The 18,727-nt window shown below is 46.4% G+C and overlaps 1 protein-coding gene across 1 annotated transcript in view; it reads left to right on the forward strand.

Annotated features, from left to right (window-relative positions):
* The first annotated feature begins 4,231 nt into the window (after positions 1–4,231).
* LHFPL2 (LHFPL tetraspan subfamily member 2) overlaps positions 4,232–18,727 on the forward strand; it is a 161,804-nt gene continuing 147,308 nt past the window's right edge. Inside the window, exon 1 of the mRNA XM_054684279.2 lies at positions 4,232–5,225. The gene's annotated coding sequence lies outside the window, so the exon portion shown is untranslated. The remainder of the gene's footprint in view (positions 5,226–18,727) is intronic.

Genomic DNA, 18,727 nt, shown 5'->3' on the forward strand with positions numbered 1-18,727 from the left:
GCAAACTTAAAGTTAATCAATAGTCAGTATGCTGACAATCATGAAAATATATCAGTGCTTTCCTGTCTGTTATAAATGCATATTTTATTTAACTCCAAGCAGATTCTTACTCAGAAAAAAATAGGATGCAAAGTGTTCACATATGAAAAATTGCTAGCCGTGTTGAAACAAGGTACTCTAGGTGGAGTACAGTGTTCAGACATTCAAAGAATAGAGTGATTTGCACAGGCAAGTAAGTTCAGTACCATACATTTTAGCCAGACATCACTGTAATTTCACCGCATGACCTATCCAACTGGCTCAATAATCTTCTTCCAAGGCCTCCTTGTCATTTGACCAAAATGTGCAGACACCCTTTAATTTCTCCTAATTTCCTCTTCGTTTATGCCTTGTAGTGAGTGCTTCTTGAAAATGTGGCTGAAGCACATGATAAAAGCAGAATTCACGATATCCCAAAGTTCCTGCTGTTCTCTTTCTTTCCACAGAACTTAGAATGTACTTTCTTCATGAACTACACTTTTTAGCATCTGTCTCCTTCCCTATTCTTCCCTACTTTGCCATCCCTAACTTCTTGCTTCATATTAAGTGTAATTTATTTGCTCTTTAGACCCAAGTTATCCCATCTGGGGATACATGTCTTGATTTTTGCCCAAAAAGCTGCAAACACAGTTTTGAGAAAAATTAGTTTTATATTTTACAGGTAGTTCTCCTGTGAATTCCATAACACAGAGTATTAAATGGCTATAATTGCCCTAATTTACATGTCCCAATAGTAATTTACTGTGTCAGACACTGGGGAAGATACAAAGACATAAGTAAGGCTCGACCCTAGTCTTCAAAGAGATTAAAATATACATGCATCAATTCAAGCTACACACATATGAAACATATATCCTGAATAATACAAACCAACTGGTGATGTGTGTTCAAGTCTCCACAACCCATGAGGGCAGACATTTTTGCATTTCTTTTTGTTCACTGATGTATCCCCAGTACCTAGAACAGCCAGTCCCTGGCATATAGCAAGTGCTCAGTAAATGTGTGGGATGAAGTATAGTCTACTTTTTTTTTTTTTTTTTTTTTTTGCCGGACTCTCTCTCTGTTACCCAGGCTGGAATACAGTAGTATGATCTCGGCTCACTGCAACCTCCACCTCCTGGGTTCAAGCAATTCTCCTGCCTCAGCCTCCCGAGTAGCTGGGATTGCAGGTGCCCACCACCATGCCCAGCTAATTTTTGTTTTTGTTTTTGTTTTTTTTTGAGGTGGTGTCTTGCTCTGTCACCAGGCTGGAGTGCAGTGGCGCGATCTCTGCTCACTGCAACCTTTGCCTCCTGAGTTCAAGCGATTCTCCTGCCTCAGCCTCCCGAATGGCTGGAACTACAGGCGTGCGCCACTATGCCCAGCTAATTTTTGTATTTTTAGTAGAGATGGGATTTTACCATGTTGGCCAGGATGGTCTTGATCTCTTGACCTCATGACCCGCCTGCCTCGGAATCCCAAAGTGCTGGGATTACAGGCGTGAGCCACTGTGCCTGGCCTAATTTTTGTATTTTTAGTAGAGACAGGGTTTTACCATGTTGGCCAGGCTGGTCTTGAACTCCTGACCTCAGGTGATCCGCCTGTCTCGGCCTCCCAAAGTGCTGGGATTACAGGCGTGAGCCACCATGTCCAGCCTTAGTCTACTTTTTAAACATAGAATTAAGTACAGTGTACTCTGTTACCAAGGGTGTTTCTGTAATGAGAGCATGGATAACACAAACTAACTCATTAGTTATTAGATATTAGTAAAATGGATGGAGTTGTGTTGGTTCATATTCAAGGGTTCCCAGCACTTTAATGTTTCTGCACCACCAAGTAACTACAGCTGCAAAACACAGCAGGGTGCATCTAGTTACAGAGAACACAGGGTGCTGTAGGCCCATTTCACCCTACATTCTTTCTCTTGGATTGATTTGGCCTTGACCTCTCTACCTTGGAAGGGTTTGTGGGATGTGGGTTGGGGGACAGGACAGAGAGTTCTCCTCTTATTTGTACATTTTGTGTTTATCTCAAGTCAGCAGCCTCAAACAACTCCCCTTCAACAGTTATCTTCATCTTTTTATAAAAGTAAAGTCGTATATTTATATGTACTATAATATTTATTAGGAATTTAACACAGTTCATTAGCTCTACTGGTATTTTTTTTGGAATGGTTAGTTTTTGTTAGTGCTCTGGTTACAATGTTACATAGATTCTGAGTCATTTTCTAACCCTACTTTCCCCACAAGCCCTGTTATTTCTAGTGTGTGATTTCACAAAATGGAAAGAGCACATATATCCTTTTAGAGCAAAAATGTGGTACTGCAAACTTCATTTTCAATGAAGATAAGTGGAATTTGGCTGCGGGAGAAGATGAAAGAGAGCATTCCAGCTCTGGGAAGAGCATCAGCAACTCTCGTGTAGATACAGGCATGGATCTTTCTCGGGGGGAGGGGAGGATCCCCATCTAAAGAGAGTGCCAGGCTCTGAGAAGTGCGTATGGAGGTGCAGTTGTTGCATGGTTTTGAACTGATGATTTTTAAGGAATTCAGAATGTTCTCTGGCAAAGTGCCTCAGAAAGCTTCTAGAACAGGAAGTGGCCTGCCTGAGGGGTATTCTAGAGCCATTCACCTGTAGGCCTGCGCATATGGATGCAAGTGTAGAGAGGACCCCAGCAGAGAACCGGTAGGAGGCCGCTCACGCCATCCAGTGCCAGATAGCGAGAACCAGAAAGGCGGCAGTGGGCTTGAAAGGACATGGCAACTGGAAAGGCATTAAAAATGAAGAACTAATGGGACTGGCTACCGGGAGTGGAGGAGCGAGGCCCAAAATTGACTGCTAATCTGAATCTGGGCGACTGGTGGATAGAGGTGTCCCAGACAAGGGGCTGAGAAACTGGGAATGGGAGCATTTGACTGGGCGGGGGGCGGGGGGGGCGAGGGGTGGAATACAAGATGGGTTTGCCTAGAGAGGTGCCATGTCCTAACAGTTCAATCACAAACAATACTGGCACCTGAATTCATGGCCATTTAACTATGTTCTTTGCTCCCAGCCCTGGGGGCGGAGGTGGGGAGTTAAAGCATCCCCTCTCTGGACAAGAATGCCTTTTCAGGCTGTTCCTAAAGCGCCTCCGAAAATCATCCTGAAACCGTAATTTTGAGGGCAGGGAAGCTGAGGACACCAAGCATTCTATTTAGGAATAATCTTTGTGACTGTTGGAATTGAGTTTCCACACCTAGATATTCAGAGGGCACGGGAACTTATGTCCGGAGCCTCCTCTCCGGAAGAGGGCGGCGAGGATGGGGGTCCAGGCGCCCCTTGGCCCCTTTCCCGTTTCGGACTCTCCGTGGCCACCAGACGGCCGTTCTTTCCGCTTGGGCCCGGGTCTGGGGAACTGCTCCTAGCGCCCCGGGGCCCGCTCTCCGCCGAAGCAGCCTGGCCTCTCTCCCCCGGCTCCGTCAGCGCCGCTCTCCGCCTCCGGCCCTCCCGGCACGGCTGCTCGAAGCTGCTCCGGGAGCTTCCCCGGTGCGGCCCGGAGGAACCTCGCAGGACCCCGGGAGACGCCGCCGCCGCTGCCCGGAGGGCTCAGGGACCGGTTCCCAGGCCCCCACACCCCCTCTCGGGGATCCCCTGTCGCCGACTCCCTCCCGGATCCGCAGGACACTCCCCTCCGGAGGCCGGGCCTGGTCCGCCCGCCCGCCGCCCCCGTCCCGCCCCGCGCGCCGCGCCGGGAGCCCCGAGCCCGACCCCTCCCCCGGACGCCCGGCTCGCTCGCGGGACGGAGGCGGCGATGGTGACTGGGCAGCGGCGCGGGGCCGGGGCCTGGGCAGGGCGGCTCGGCCGCCTCTTTCTCTCGCTGCCCCCGCCCCTCCTCCTCCTCCCTCTCCCCGAGTGCTAGCCCGGGCGGCCGCCGAGCTTGGCGCTCTCTCGCCTCGCCGCCTCCTCCCCCGCGCCGCGGACCCTCTCCCCTCCCTTGCGTCGCCCCCCGCTCCCGCCGCCTCCTCCCGCTCTCCTCCCGCCTCCTTCTTCCAGGCGCGGCCAGCGGGGGCAAGAGCGAGGTGGCTGCGAGGAGGCGTCACTGAAAGCCCTGACTTGGGGAAGGCTGCGGGCTCGGAGCCGGAGACGCCGAGCTGGGGCCGGGTGAGTGGCAGGCGTCGGGCCCGCGCGCGCTGCGGGAGGGGAGAGCCGGTGGGCCCGGCCAGGTGGGCGCCCCGCGCGGGCGCATGGGGAGCCGTTGCCGGCCGAGCCCTGGCTGCTTGAGCCGCGGCTGGCGCGGGAACTTCGCTTCGGCGCCCTGGGAGACCGCGCGGAGCGGTCGGAGGTGCTGCGGGATGGGCGTTGGGTGCTGGGAATGGGAAGGGAACAGCTGCTTCTCAGCGCCGCCGGCGGCCGCAGAAGTGGAAAAAAGTTGTGCCGGGAACAGCGTCTCCTCGGGAAGCCGGCGCGAGCCCTGCTCTCTGGGCGTCGCTGGCGGGCTTCGGACGGCGGCGCGTGGGTCCCAGGCGCAGCTGGGCGCCGGGTTCCAGCGCGCCTGGCACCGCTCCCTGGGGGCCGCCCCGTGGTCGCCCCTGCTGTCCCTGGTCCGTGGCGTGTGGGTCACTCTGGCCACAGACGTCAGCTGCTTCTCAAATCTGGACTGCATTTTTGTGGGCAGCTCAGTGATTTGGGGTGCGGGCTGGAAGAGGTGGGCGTGGAGTGGGGAAGACCGCATCTGGGATGGGCGGCTTGAGCCCACGGGATGGGCAAAGGACTGGGGAGACTCTGCGTGTGTTTCTGGATGTTTTTAGGCACACAGTTTTTTGTTTTTTTTTTTTCTTTTCCCTTCCATTCAGCGGCCCAGTGTTCTTCGAACTTAGAAAAGCAAAGGATTTTCTTCAATCCCGTTCGACTTTTCTGTTATTTCAGGATGGTCATGAGTTCCATGAAAGTCCATGTGCTTGTTTCAATGGGAGCAACACCAGAGTAAAGACAAAGTCCTATCCCCACCCCCTGTCCTCGCCTCCACCCGGGCCATTTCCTGTATGTCCCATTTTCTCTGCTGTGATTGAGCGAGTGTGTTTGTGCATGTAGGTTACCATCGGTGGGTGACCTACGTGGAAAGGAGAACTCTTTGAAATCGCAACGCGGCCGCTATGGAAAGTGTGTGCTGGAGCCGAGGGAGGAAAGATTCGGGCGAGCCAGAGCTGTTAGAGGCTCACCCCAGAGAGGTAAACCGGAGTAACTGAGCTTGAAGGGACATTTATAACCTGCACATTGCTTTTGCCTTACCCCTTGGCCAGAGAGCTCCACTCCTGCCAGGTTTAAGAGAGGATCAGATACTAACTTCTTTGATGTTGACTTTTGCTGGTATTCCTGATTCTTTCCTACTGGTTCTGTTTTAGAAACTACTCCTTTTTAAATTTAAGAGATAGAGAACACATGTTCGCGGGAAGAGGAAATGTTTTTAAGATAGGAAAGAGAAATAAAATCCAAGAGTCTCATTTCTTTTTGCTGTCATACTGTGATAAGCTTATTGATCTGTTAGAAATCTGATTCTGATTTTGAAGTAATATCAGATAAAACACTATCTTATAATAGTATTTTTCTCTAAGTGGTCCCATGGAGAGCAGACTGTGGCTTCTTGTGGTTTGCAAAGGGTGCAGCAAACATTTTATATCAGGAAAAAGACATTGTGTGTTGTAGGAGAGGGGGATGGGGAGGGGCAGTCATTTGTCTTCAGAGCAGCCTAATTAGGAAGAATAATTACACTGCAAATGAACATTGTTGAATATAAATTGAGTCATGATACGTGAACCAGTCATTTGTCTATAGGAAGGAAGAAGGATTTTTGTAGATGAGAACAAAGCAGTGCCTTCTGGAAGAAGTAATGTATGCTGTTCACCGTATGCATGGGCTCGGTGTTGATGGCACCCAGTGTTTGGGCAGGGAGGAAAAGTCCATAGTAGGAGATGATAGAAAAACAATATATAAAAACTACATATTTATTTTTAATGAACACTATATACAGCTTCTCAACTTCTTTACCGCAAAGAATTGATGAAGTGGTAAACCCAAATATAGGAGACCCAAATTTGGGCTATTGGGCTCCCAGATGTACCTAAACCTTGGGCATGTTATTTAATTTCTCTGTTTCTGTGTCTATAAAATGGTGATGATAATAATTCAGCTCGGATAATCCCCTTGAAGATTAACTGATTGCTTTTGTGCAGGACTTAGGATGGTTCCTCACGCTAAGTGCTCAGAAAGTGTTACTGATGATTATCAGGTATTCCAAATCCCTAGGAAAAAGTGGTGCCTGTTAAACAGCTATAATGCAGAGATACCTGGTTTTAGAGTGAGTGGCTCTGAGTTGAGTCTGGACCCATGCCCTGCCAGCCTACACTCAAAAACACTGATCTTTCTGGAACTTGCAAGCTGCATCCTTTTGGCTCATTCTGATTAGCCTTTTCTGGGCCTACATTTCCAGGGAGTTTGTAGTGCAGGCAGTATTTGGGTCTAGAGGTAGAACCCAGATGTGGCTTGCAATTCCAAGCTACATGTCCTGTTGCAATGGCAGCTTCAGGTATTAGGTCCCACCAAAGTGAATATCCAAATTTTATTTTAGTTAGAAAGAAAACTATAGTAATGAACATGATAAGTGCCTCTCTTGGGACTCTTAAAAGCAACATTTTACCCGATGCTTACTGCTCTTAGATACAAACAAGAAGCAAATAGCTGATCTCTAGAATTTACTCCAAAAAGCTTTAATATATGCCTTGGGGGCTGGGCCCACAGTGGCTCACACCTGTAATCCCAGCACTTTGGGAGGCTGAGGTGGGTGGATCACGAGGTCAGGGGTTCGAGACCAGCCTGGCCAACATAGCGAAAGCCTGTCTCTACTAAAAAGACAAAAATTAGCCGGGTGTGGTGGCATGCATCTGTAGTCCCAGCTGCTCTGGAGGCTGAGGCAGGAGAACCGCTTGAACCCGGGTGGCGGAGGTTACAGCGATCTGAGACGGCACCATTGCACTCCAGCCTGGGTGACAGAGCAAGACGCTATCTCAAAAAAAAATGTGTGTGTGTGTGTGTGTGTGTGTATATGCATCTGTCTGTCTATCTTGGGGTTAATGATGCACTTCCCAGTTTTTGCTAAGATTGTGCCCAAGAGAAAAGTGAACCGAAGACATTCTTAGCACAGTAGTACTTCTTGAGAAGAGGAACTCTCCTAACTTAGGGAGAGTGCCTGTTTGTTCCTTCATTTATCCAGTCATTCAGCAAATACCTAGGGAGCCACTCCCTTGGGCCAGGCTCTGTTCTGGGCTCTGGTAACACAGCAAGTACCAAGAGCAGGCCTCTCCTCTTACAGAGTACACATTAGAAGAAAAAAAAAAAACCCATACACCTCTGTTTTCAAAGGACTTCCATAGACCCTGGAAGCTCCCTTTTTGACTCAGAAGAGCTGTACTGGAACGCAGCATGTTGGGTGTCCTTGCCTTCCACTCTCCAGCCTGGTCAGAGGGAAGTGATCTGGCTGGGGCTGGGGGTGGTAGCAGGGTATGGCTAGTCCTGTGGGTCTTCCAAAGGAAGAAGGGGAGGCCTATTTGTTTCTGTACTTTAGAAAGTATTCAGTTTTAGTGGCTGAGCACAACTACTGGCCAGTGAATCAAATTATTTCGCATGCAATGAAAACAAACAGCTTGCAGTGTACTGAGCACCATAGAGACAGCGCTGGGGCAAGTGAGAGCCAGACGGGCACTGGGCGACTCTGTGGCTCACTGAGGAAAAAAAGAACTAAACATGGGCAAAGGAGATCCAAGGAAGCTGAGAGGTAAAATGTGATATGCATTCTTTGTCCACACTTGTTGGGAGGAGCACAAGAAGAAGCACCCAGATGCTCAGTCAGCTCCTCAGAGTTTTCTAAGAAGTGCTCAGAGAGGTGCAAGACCATGTCTGCTAAAGAGAAAGGGAGATTTGAAGACATGTCAAAGATGGACAAGACCCATTATGAAAGAGAAATGAAAACCTATATCCTTCCTAAATGGGAGACAAAAAAGAAGTTCGAGGATCCCAATGTACCCAAGAGGCCTCCTCTGGCCTTTTTCTTGTTCTATTCTGAGTGTCGCCCAAAAATCAAAGGAGAGCATCCCGGCCTACCATTGGTGAGTTGTAAAGAAATTGGAAGAGATGTGGAAGGGCACTGCCGCAGATGATAAGCAGCCTTATGAAAAGGCTGTGAAGCTGAAGGAAAAATATGAAAAGGATATTGCTGCATAGTGAGCTAAAGGAAAGCCTGATGCAGCAAAAAAGCGAGTTGTCAAGGCTGAAAAAAGCAAGAAAAAGAAGGAAGAGGAGGAAGATGAAGATGATGATGAATAAGTTGGTTCTAGCACAGTTTTTTTTCTTATCTATAAAGTGTTTCAACTCCCTGTATGCATTTCACTTCTTTTAAAGAAATTGAAATGGAAGACTATGTAACAATTGTTTTGAAATTGTACATTGTCTTTTTTGTATAGTTAACACACTACCAAATGTTATCTTTAGATACCCTGTGCTGGTGGTATTTTATTTTATTTTCCTTTTGAGATGAAGTCTCTCTCTGTCACCCAGGCTGGAGTACAATGGCACGATCTCAGCTCACTGCAACCTTGTCCTCCTGGGTTCAAGCGATTCTCCCATCTCAGCCTCCTGAGTAGCTGGGACTACAGGTGCACACCACCACACCTGGCTAATTTTTTGTATTTTTAGTAGAGATGGGGTTTCACCATGTTGGCCAGGCTGGTCTCGAACTCCTGACCTCAAGGGATCTGCCTGCCTTGGCCTCCCAAAGTGCTGAGATTACAGGCGTGAGCCACCATGCCTGACCCTGATGATATTTTCAATAGCCACTAACCTCTCCTGATACAGTATGGGGCTTGTAAACTGGCATGTAAATTTAAAGCAGGCTGTCGTTGGTGCACAGCACAAATTAGTCAATATATGGGGTTAGTAGTGTTTTCATCTTCAGTTGTCTCTGATGCAGCTTATATGAATGTTCTGCTAACTGAACACTTCTGTAATTGCAAAAAAAAAAAAGTTGTGGCTGTTTTGTTGACATAATGAATGCTTCTAAGTAAATACAATCTTTTTTATTAAAAAAAAACAGCAATTTTTCCTGCATGTGAGACATGTCAGTCTTAGAAAGGCAAAGAAGGAGTCAAAGGTAGGATCTGACCATCGACTTATAAAAGCCAGATTGTGTCCAGAGAAGAGTCTTAGCTGGCATTTGAAATACTTGATTCTCTTTTGGTGTAGAAGATGTGGCTGAAAGAGGAAAGAAAAGAGTGAATACTTGGTTCATCATGCACCTTCAAGGTTTTGTTTTTTCTTTTTTTTTCATTACTTTAAAAATTGCAATAATACATGATAAGATAACACATAAGTTTGGAGTCTAGAAGGCTTGGAAAGGTATAGTGCAGCCGGGGCGCTGACAGTAGTTGTTGGACTAGAGTCAAGGTTGTGCTGGGAAGTACCTGAGGGTTTGGGGTCTTGAGCACTGAGCTAAGGGAGTCTGTATTTCATCTCGAAAGCTGTGTGAAGGTTGGAGCATTTGTAGCAGGTGAATGCTGTGATCATATTGCACTTCAGAAAGAGCTCCATGGCCATAAGGTGGGCTAGGTAACAAGGAGGGCGGGGAACAAGGTGAGCTGGGAGGCTAGTACCAGAGTGCAGAAATCCTGGCAGGACTGGGTGGTGGAGAGAGGAGAGGCCTGCAGATATTGACCCCACTTCCTGTTCATCTAGGAGAGGGAGTGCACTTTGACTGTTATGGGTCATGGCACCTTTCATTGAGGTAAGCAGTTGTGGGAACCTCAGTTTGGAGAGAGATGGCAAGGAGTAATGAGTTCAGTTCAATCCAAAACTGAACTACAAGCCCTCCAAGAAGAGATGTCCAGCAAAAAGTTGGATTTAGAGGCAGGAGGCGAAGTCTGGAGCTAGAGATGATAGAGGGAGTTCTTTTTACGGTAGTGGCAAGTGTTTGTAGGGAGGCCTCCCTCTCTTGCTTGGCGTGTTGAGGTTTACTAACTGATGCTAGGTGCAAGAGTAATTTGTGTCCTTGTAAGTGAAATTTTCTCTTTCATCCCTTTACCAGGCCTGACTGGCTTGATTGTCCATCAATCCCTTGACTTTAGCCTCAAATGACCAGGCTTGTACTGATGTTATTTTGCAGACTTGGTGAGTTCTGCTTGTTATTTTAAACTGAGCTAGTTAAGAGGGATGTACCTGGAACGGTTGTGAATGTGTTTGATAGCTAGGATGTGTAACTGATAAAATTGATACCATACACGTGTCTGTTAAGGACTGAATATTTGTGTCCCCCAGATTCATGTATATGTTGAAGCCCTAACCCCCTATGTGATGGTATTTGGAGGCAGGACCTTTGGGAGGTAATTAGGCTTAGATGAGATGCTGAGGGTGGGACCTCCATAATAAGATCAGTGTCATTATGAGAAAAGGAAGAGAGACCAGAGCTCACTCTCCAGTGTGTGAGGATGCAGCAAAAAGGCGACTGTCTGTCTGCAAGCCAGGAAGAGGGCCCTCATCAGGAACCAAGTCTCCTGGCACCTTAATCTTGGACTTCCCAGCCTTCAGAACTGTGAGAAATAAATGTTTGTCATTTAAGCTACCCAATCTATGGTATTTTATTATAGCAGCTTGAGCATATATGTGTGTGTGTGTATACTGTACATTTTCTTAAATACAATAAATATATTTAAGAAAATGTAAAATGAACTTCACTTGCTGAGAATGTAAACTAGTTTTGTGTATGTCTACAAAATATTGAATACGGTTAAAAAGGTGTGTTATCTGCACATTTTCCTAAACTTTAATCAGCTAGATCAGGAGAAACACCCAACTTTGATTTTGACAGTTGGCAGGTCCAGAAAGGAGAACCTCAGTGTATTTGGATTTTTCTTCTGGGTTTGTTCTGACTTTGATTTAATAACACGTTATAATGATTAAGTGGTTTTATGGAGACTATTTTACAAATATTTTTGTCAAACTTTATTTAAGGCTTCCAAGGTATTTACTTGGGGGTGAACTTCGGAAGTTCAGTCAAACTAACTTTCACAACTCTTCGCCTTAAAAAAAAATAAGCAAGGAAACCTGCACCCAGTTATAGTATTTGAAAGAAGAATATTTCAGCTGGTTAATAATGAACAATGTTCAACGCTGAGGTGACATCAGCAGTAGAAACAATTCTTTCCTTGTGCCTTAAGCACAGAGCATGGTTCAACTAGACGTAACCAGGTTGTTTGGCCTTTGACTGCACAAGGGTAATAGGTGGATGATTAGTAGCCCAGGTTGATGTATGGAAACTACGGTGTTCTGACAGTTTTAAAGCTCTCCCTGTTTGTGGGACTAAGAACATTTCCCTTGTGGGCTGAATCTCTCTGGTCCTAAAAGCACACAGATTCCCAGGAACCCATGCATTGCTAATGGGCAGCTGCACATGTGTGCGGTTCCCAGGTCTTCATCTCCAACTGCTTTGCACACCCTTCCTCTGAAACATTTCCTTCCCTGCCTTAGAGAGGGTGGCCAGGCTCTCCTACTCTCTGTACTAGGATAACTAACTCTTGTTTTCATGTCCACCAGGGATGAGGTTTATCTACCTTCTTTTTTGAGGTTACCAAATGGCCCTCAAGGGCTACTGGTGTTAATTTGCATTTCATTCATTTGTGGCATAAATGAGAGTGTGCCAAGCAGGCCCCAGTGAATGCTTGTTGAATTGCAGGCACAACCGTTACTCCTCTTACTGCTGTGGATTTAGGGTAAGTCCAGTGGGGATGATTAATCATTGTTAGTCTGTGTAACCAGCAATAACACCTCACCTCATCCTTGCCTGCTTAACAGGGTTGGAAGGACAGAGACTAAAATTTTAACTGGTTATCTTAATGGGGCTATGAGTGACTAATTTTTTTTCTTTATTTTTCTGTTTCTCAGATTTTCTACAAGTAGTATGTTACTTTTTGAAATGAGAACTAAAGAGCTGGGGAAGTATTTTGGTTTTTGTACAAAACTGGATCCGTGGTTTTGGTCACAACATCATACATCGCTTTACATCCATGGTGCATCCTTTGTAAGGCAGTTCCTGTCTTTAAACAGAACTGACATTCCTACTCATTGTTGATATAATTATAAATACTGGAAGGCTGCAGGAATGTAACTAGGACTGGGGGTTGCGACCCAAATCCAGAATGGGGCAGCTTCCTCTGAATGATAGGGAAGACCCCACCTCTTATAATGGGTATGTTTGGTATGTTTTCATAAACATTTTAAGTGTGATTTGAGAGGTGTTTCTGTTGTATTGATAAGAAGTACTGAAATAAACCTGATTGATAAGAAATACTGAATTAAATAAGTGCTGTACTGGCATGTTTGATTTTTTTTTTTTTTTATTTCACTGTTCAGTTGAACCTTAACCAGCAGTGAGATCTTAAATATTTCTTTAGCAACAAACTCCCCACATGCCCGGAAAATTAAGAGGGACTCTTTTTCCTCTCCTGATTCTATTGTTCAGCATTTTCTTTCTTTCCACACTGTGCTGTGTTGTCGGGGCACCTGGAGTTCAAGCTTCCTTTCTCCTGGGGCAGGCTGCAATTGGACTGAATTTCACATGTTTTCTAGTTTTAAGGCATTTAGCCAGTTGTTTAAGGAAGGCTGTAATTGCATTCACAGGAGCCTCATTCAATCTTCAGATAAGTGGTGCATGGCACACACTTATTAAGGGCAAAATAACTTCTTAAAAAATTAACTTTCTCTTGCTCATAGAGAACACATTTTCTGAATTAAAAATAACAGACTGGATAGTCTGGGAATTACAAACTTACCAGTAAGCAGTGTTTTTGTATTTGTAAATGACTAACACTTGTATATTAAATAGACACGTAAGAAAAACATGGCTCACAACTTTAAAAACAATCTAAAATCACATTTGTTTTTTTTAAAATGGCCAACTGTCCGTTCTTAGAAGATGATTCTACATTCTAGAGAGGTATGTCTAAACAGATACTCTTTCATTTGCTCCTTCTTACAGTGGGCCTTTCAGGGTTCTTCTGCAGTGAAAACTCATAATTACCGACTTAATTACTGACTCTGCATGGATTCATGCTGTAATTCGTAGCATAGTGTGCCGGCTTAAACTGGTGACTGTAAGTCATTTTTGATCTGAATCCTTTTGGTAAGTGGGTGTGCTTAGGTTGTCTTGACTATTTATGCATTTTGTTTGTTTGTTTGTTTGTTTTTCCCAGCTTGTGCTTAAGTGTATTGTAAAGAAAGGGCAGCATGAGAGGGAACTAAGCTGATGTGTGAAATGTTTACACTATGTTACCAAGCCAAAAAGAGCTGTAGTCAGGGACAGTATGGGTGAAGAGGCCACACTGAATAATAAGAACCCAAATGGTGGTGGTGGTGGGAAGGTGTGAGAGTTTGTGTATACACCTGTGTGGACAGGTGGCTGGGGGGCCTTTTAGGATAGTCTGACCAGCCATGTTAGGCAAGAACCACTGCTCCTTTTGGTCTGGAAACTAGACTTCTGGCCCTAAGAGGCTTCTGGCTTTCTTAATATCCATATTGGTCAACAAAACTTGAATGTTTTAAAAAATTTTAAAAACTTAATAACTGCCATCCAATTAGATTTCCTCTAGTTTGGGATGTGTATATTTGATTTTTGAAATCTTGATCATGAGACTTTCATTTCTTCTTGTGAAATTTCAGCTTTCTCAGTTCTGGCGTGTTTGGCCTGTCCAGATAGTTTTGAATTCTGACCCGGTCATCTGCCTTGTCAGCCTTCCCTCTGGGCCACAAGTCATTCTTTGATACATGCAGCCCGTCAGCCACTCAGGTTCTTTGAGTCATTAACTGGTGCTGCTCTGTTAGCCTCCCCTTGTCATTCTCCTCCAGTCCTCTTAGTAACCAAGGGTGCGTCAGCCTTTGCAGGCGGCCGGAGGGCAGAGGGTTGGAGTCTGTGCCAAGATACAGAGGAAGCTAATCATACCCGTGACCTCGACCTCATTAACATTGTGCTGGAACCAAAGAGCCAGCATTCCATGGTATTGTTTGACTTTGGATTGTCTCTGCTGATTTACGATCACGAGGTCTGTAGTCCTGCCCTCGAAGGGAGGCAGATGTTAGAGCCAGATGAGAATGTGAGACACAATCAGAACTTACTGCCTCCTTTTTTATGTTTTTTAACTTATTATTATTTATTATTATTATTATTATTATTATTATTTGAGACGGTGTCTCGCTCTGTCACCCAGGCTGGAGTGCAGTGGTGCCATCTCGGCTCACTGCAAGCCCCGCCTCTCTGGTTACACCATTCTCCTGCCTCAGCCTCCCGAATAGCTGGGACTACAGGCGCCTGCCACCATGCCTGGCTAATTTTTTTGTATTTTTAGTAGAGATGGGGTTTCACCATGTTAGCCAGGATGGTCTCGATCTCCTGACCTCGTGATCCACCTGCCTCGGCCTCCCAAAATGCTGGGATTACAGGTGTAAGCCACCATGCCCGGCCCTTATTGCCTCCTTTTAACTTCCTAAAAACTGGGCTTTGGGTTGTCAGCTATTCATTGGGTCCTGCTGATGGTGATCTGGCCCCAAGACAAACCAGCACTGACAAGACTTGAGTGAACAGTGTGAGGGAGGAAGGCCTCTGAGAGGCTGGTGCCCGAGTGGGGAGGCTGATGTTCCAGAGTTGTGGGTAGAAGTCCCTACCCCATCAGGAGGGCTTCTCAAGCTTGACTGTGCCCAAGAATTGGCTGGAATCCTGTTAAAATACAGACTCTGATACAGCAGGGCTGGGTAGGGCCTAGGATTCTGCATCTCTAACAAGCTCTCTCCGTGTTGCTTCCCCTGCTACTCCCGTGGAGCTCACTTTGAATAGCAAGGCGTCACATTAAACTGGAGCATGAAAGAGACTATGGAATAGGCAGCTGGCGGCTGAGACCTGTCAGGGCTGAACCGTGCATGCCAGGAGGGCCTGTGAGGTCTGACTTGAAGTTGGTCACCTGCTACTTAGGGCTGGCCTCTATCAGGATGAGACTGCGAGCCCTCAGCCCTAGCACTTCCATTTGGGCCTTTAATAGCTGTTGGGAGCCACTGTGCAGGGATGCCCTTAATCCTTTAGGGCAGGGAGGTTATGAGCTCTTCCAGTTGAGATATGGTAAAGGTATAGGGGAAGGCTTCCCCCCCTCCCCCCAAGTTAGTTAAAATGATTTCCTCATTACATGTTGGTTATATTCCTTAAGTTTAACTAGATTAGGAAGGCTCTAACTTCCTTCCATTAAACCTGCATTTTCCCACATACCCTATAACTTCAAGGTTATGTGATTACAAAGCTTTTAAAAGGTTGCCTATTGTTTCATTTGGAGCCTTATTTCTGAAACTTGCCTGACACTCTGCTAAGGTGCTAGCTAGACATATGTGACCAGACCCTACCCGGGGTTTTGGCTTCATAGGTCTGGAGTGGGTCCTGGGAATCGGTATCTTTTAAACAAACTTCTAGGTGGTTCTTATGATCAGGAAGGCTCTAGAAAAACCAATTTAGAGAAGTATCAGTTTAGAAACCTGTCTGTCTGAGCTTGTGATATTGGCCATGTCTGAGGGACACCCTTGCCTGTTTATTTCTTGGCCTCTTAGATACTTGCTTGTGAAGGGCTGTCTTCTGTCCCATTGGATCCACTTCACTTTTTATCTTAACACATGCTTTTGCTTTTACAGAGAGGCTCTTATCTTGGATGGAGCCAAATCAGAGAGGCCTTTGTTAATGGTGTAAGAAGTCAGTTCTGTGAAGCCTTTATTTTTAGGAAGGTTTTACAGACACTGATTATTAAGTGCTCAAAGATACTGGACTATATAAGCTTTGGGCCTCTGTAGAGAAGTCTTTAAGAATGTCTCGATAGTGATTTTTCCACTCTTTCCTACTTTGGTTCAGACACTGGAGATAATGAGCGTTGTTAAGTAATGGATGACCAGAAATGGATGAAAAAGGGGCCCCATCCTCCACAGACCAGCTTGGTTCTGATCCAGGTGAATTGGAAGGTTAAGGAGTTTGCCCTTCCACAATTGTATGAGAATTAACCTCTATTCCTAAAGATGCAGGATCCATCTCAGCCTTACCTTAGGGGCAAAGTCAGCTTGTGAAACCAATGAAGTAGGAAATGGTCAGTGTGGAGGGATCAGCTGGATATAGAAGGAGCTCCTTACCCAAAAGGTGGAATTCACTTACTGTTGTACTTACAATTCTACCATTAGAGAAATTGGGTAAAGTGTTTCCCTTTAAGCATCTTATTAGACGTGTAAGCACACAGAGGACAGGCAATGCATTTGTGATTTATACGTTAACAGGAATAACTTAATAGAATGCTTCTCAGGATCAGAGTATGCAAGAGTGGATTCTGATAGGGTGGAGTGTGGGGCACTCTTCAAGGAGGGCAGAGCAGGATGCAGGGCCACAGACGGCAGCCTCAGGCACCAGGTGTCCAGGCAGCTCAAGAAGAGCACAGGATGCCTGGGAGGGCACTAGGCAGAACTTGTTCCCATTCATTTAATTGGTGTTTGTGTGTGTGTGTGTGTGTGTGTGTGTGTGTGATGGGAACTTTAATATAATTTACGATGCATTTGGCACACTTCTAATGTGGCCATTTCACATACTAGTTGTAATGAAAAGCCAGGTGATCTATATATGAAAACTAAGACTAAACACCATAATTGTACCTAGGATTGTTTTGGTTGGTTGGTTGTTTTTTGTTGTTGTTTGTTTGTTTGTTTGTTTTTGAGACGGAGTCTCGCTCTGTCACCCAGGCTGGAGTGCAGTGGCGCGATCTCGGCTCACTGCAAGCTCTGCCTCCCGGGTTCACACCATTCTCCTGCCTCAGCCTCCCAAGTAGCTGGGACTACAGGCGCCCACAACCACACCCGGCTAATTTTTTGTATTTTTTAGTAGAGACGGGGTTTCACCGTGTTAGCCAGGATGGTCACGATCTCCTGACCTTGTGGTCCGCCCGCCTGGGCCTCCCAAAGTGCTGGGATTACAGGCGTGAGCCACTGTGCCTGGCCGGTTTTGTTTTTTAAAGTCAGTTTGGTTGTGAGAGAGAAGCTAAATCCAAGACTCGGAAAATGATCCGTTTTCTATACCTGCTTAGGTGAGCTTGGCCAGCAGCAGAAACCGTCCCTTTTCCCTGGGGGAAGAGGGGGCGGTGGGAGTGTTGGGGGCGTCTTTCCCAGAGGACTTGAAGAGAAGGGCTTGACTCTCCTGAGATTGCATGCCACCTAGGTAATGTGCATTAGTGCATGCTTTCTCTGTCGTATCTGCAAAGAGTCATTACATTTGCAGAGTTCTCAGCCTCTGGCTGGCAAAAAGAAACTGAACTTGGGCATTCTGCTGCCAAAGCCAAAGCTTGTGTAAGTGGTGGAGTATGTTTTGAGAACAGAATGGGGATGGGTTGGGAGATTCTCTTGTCTCTGCTGCCGGAGTAAACCAGAACCGACAGAGGACTTACACAGAAGCACTCCCGAGGGACCAGAACTCTGGGAATGTCTGTGAAGAACTGACCCACTCCACGGCTCACAGCCATTTCCCAACTCTTCTTCCCCTGGTGTCCCTGCTGTGTCCCTAGATTGGGCTTAGTGCCCCACATTCTAAGATTCATAAGATGTTCCTCCATGTTCTTGAAATGAAACACACAAAAAATGACTCCATTCTTATCACAAATAAAATGTCTTTGTCCTCAAGGGGGCATGGTACTCAGGAAAGATGGGAACACAGCCTGTGAAAGGCAGAAATTGATAAGAACTGTCTGTTCTGCCTCCCTGACCTTCCTGTGCCGTTAGCTTGCTCTGCGGCCTTGGGCAAATCATTTTGCCTCTTTGGATTGGAAAGGGTGAGGGGATGGAATGCAGGCCTGAAACTCTTATTCCAGGTGAGTCCATATGGCTATGTATTCAGTCATTTATTCAACACATGCTTATGACACCCCTTGGAAAGCTCACAGTCTAGTGGGGAGAGACAGGTGGAAGAGCCATGATCGTTGAGGGCTAGCAGGTGTGGCAGTGTGTTTGGCCATGGAAGGCCTTTGGAGGCGTGGGACCATAGGCACAGGGGCAGGTGGGGAGGCCAGAGGGCTGCAGCATGCAAACACAGTGTGCTGCCCAAACCTGGGGTGGCAGTTGGGTTTTCTGCAGCACTACTTGAGGTGCACTGAGAATACAGTGTCCTCACTACCCCCATACCACGCATGACTTCCTGTGAGTTCCTGCAGCACAGCCACCCTCACGGTGGCATTGGTGTTGGGGGCAGGCCCTGGGAGCTGAGTGGAGCATCATCTCCCTTCATGACCTGAGTGCTATTTTGATGCTTTGGCCTCCCCACCGCCCCCTAACCCCTTTTGTAAAGAAAGCAAGAGCTATAAAAACACAAACAAGAATGTGAGAACTTGTCTGCTGTTTACAGAAATATGCTTTTTTTGGGGGGAGGGGTAATCTTTTTTCTTTTTGTAAGGAGAAGATAGATATTCAAAGAAAGAGGCAGATAAACTGGGCTCTTCTGAATCCTGAATTACTTTATGGCTCCTGGGCCTTGGTGTCTTTGTAACCACAGAGTTCATTTCACTCTCCAGGAAGAAACTTGACCCTCTAATAAAACCACATGGAGCCTTCCAGGGCGACCTCACTGTTTCATTTATGGAGTGGT

This window comes from Pan troglodytes, chromosome 4 (assembly GCF_028858775.2).
Source record: "Pan troglodytes isolate AG18354 chromosome 4, NHGRI_mPanTro3-v2.0_pri, whole genome shotgun sequence".
NCBI lineage: Eukaryota > Metazoa > Chordata > Mammalia > Primates > Hominidae > Pan > Pan troglodytes.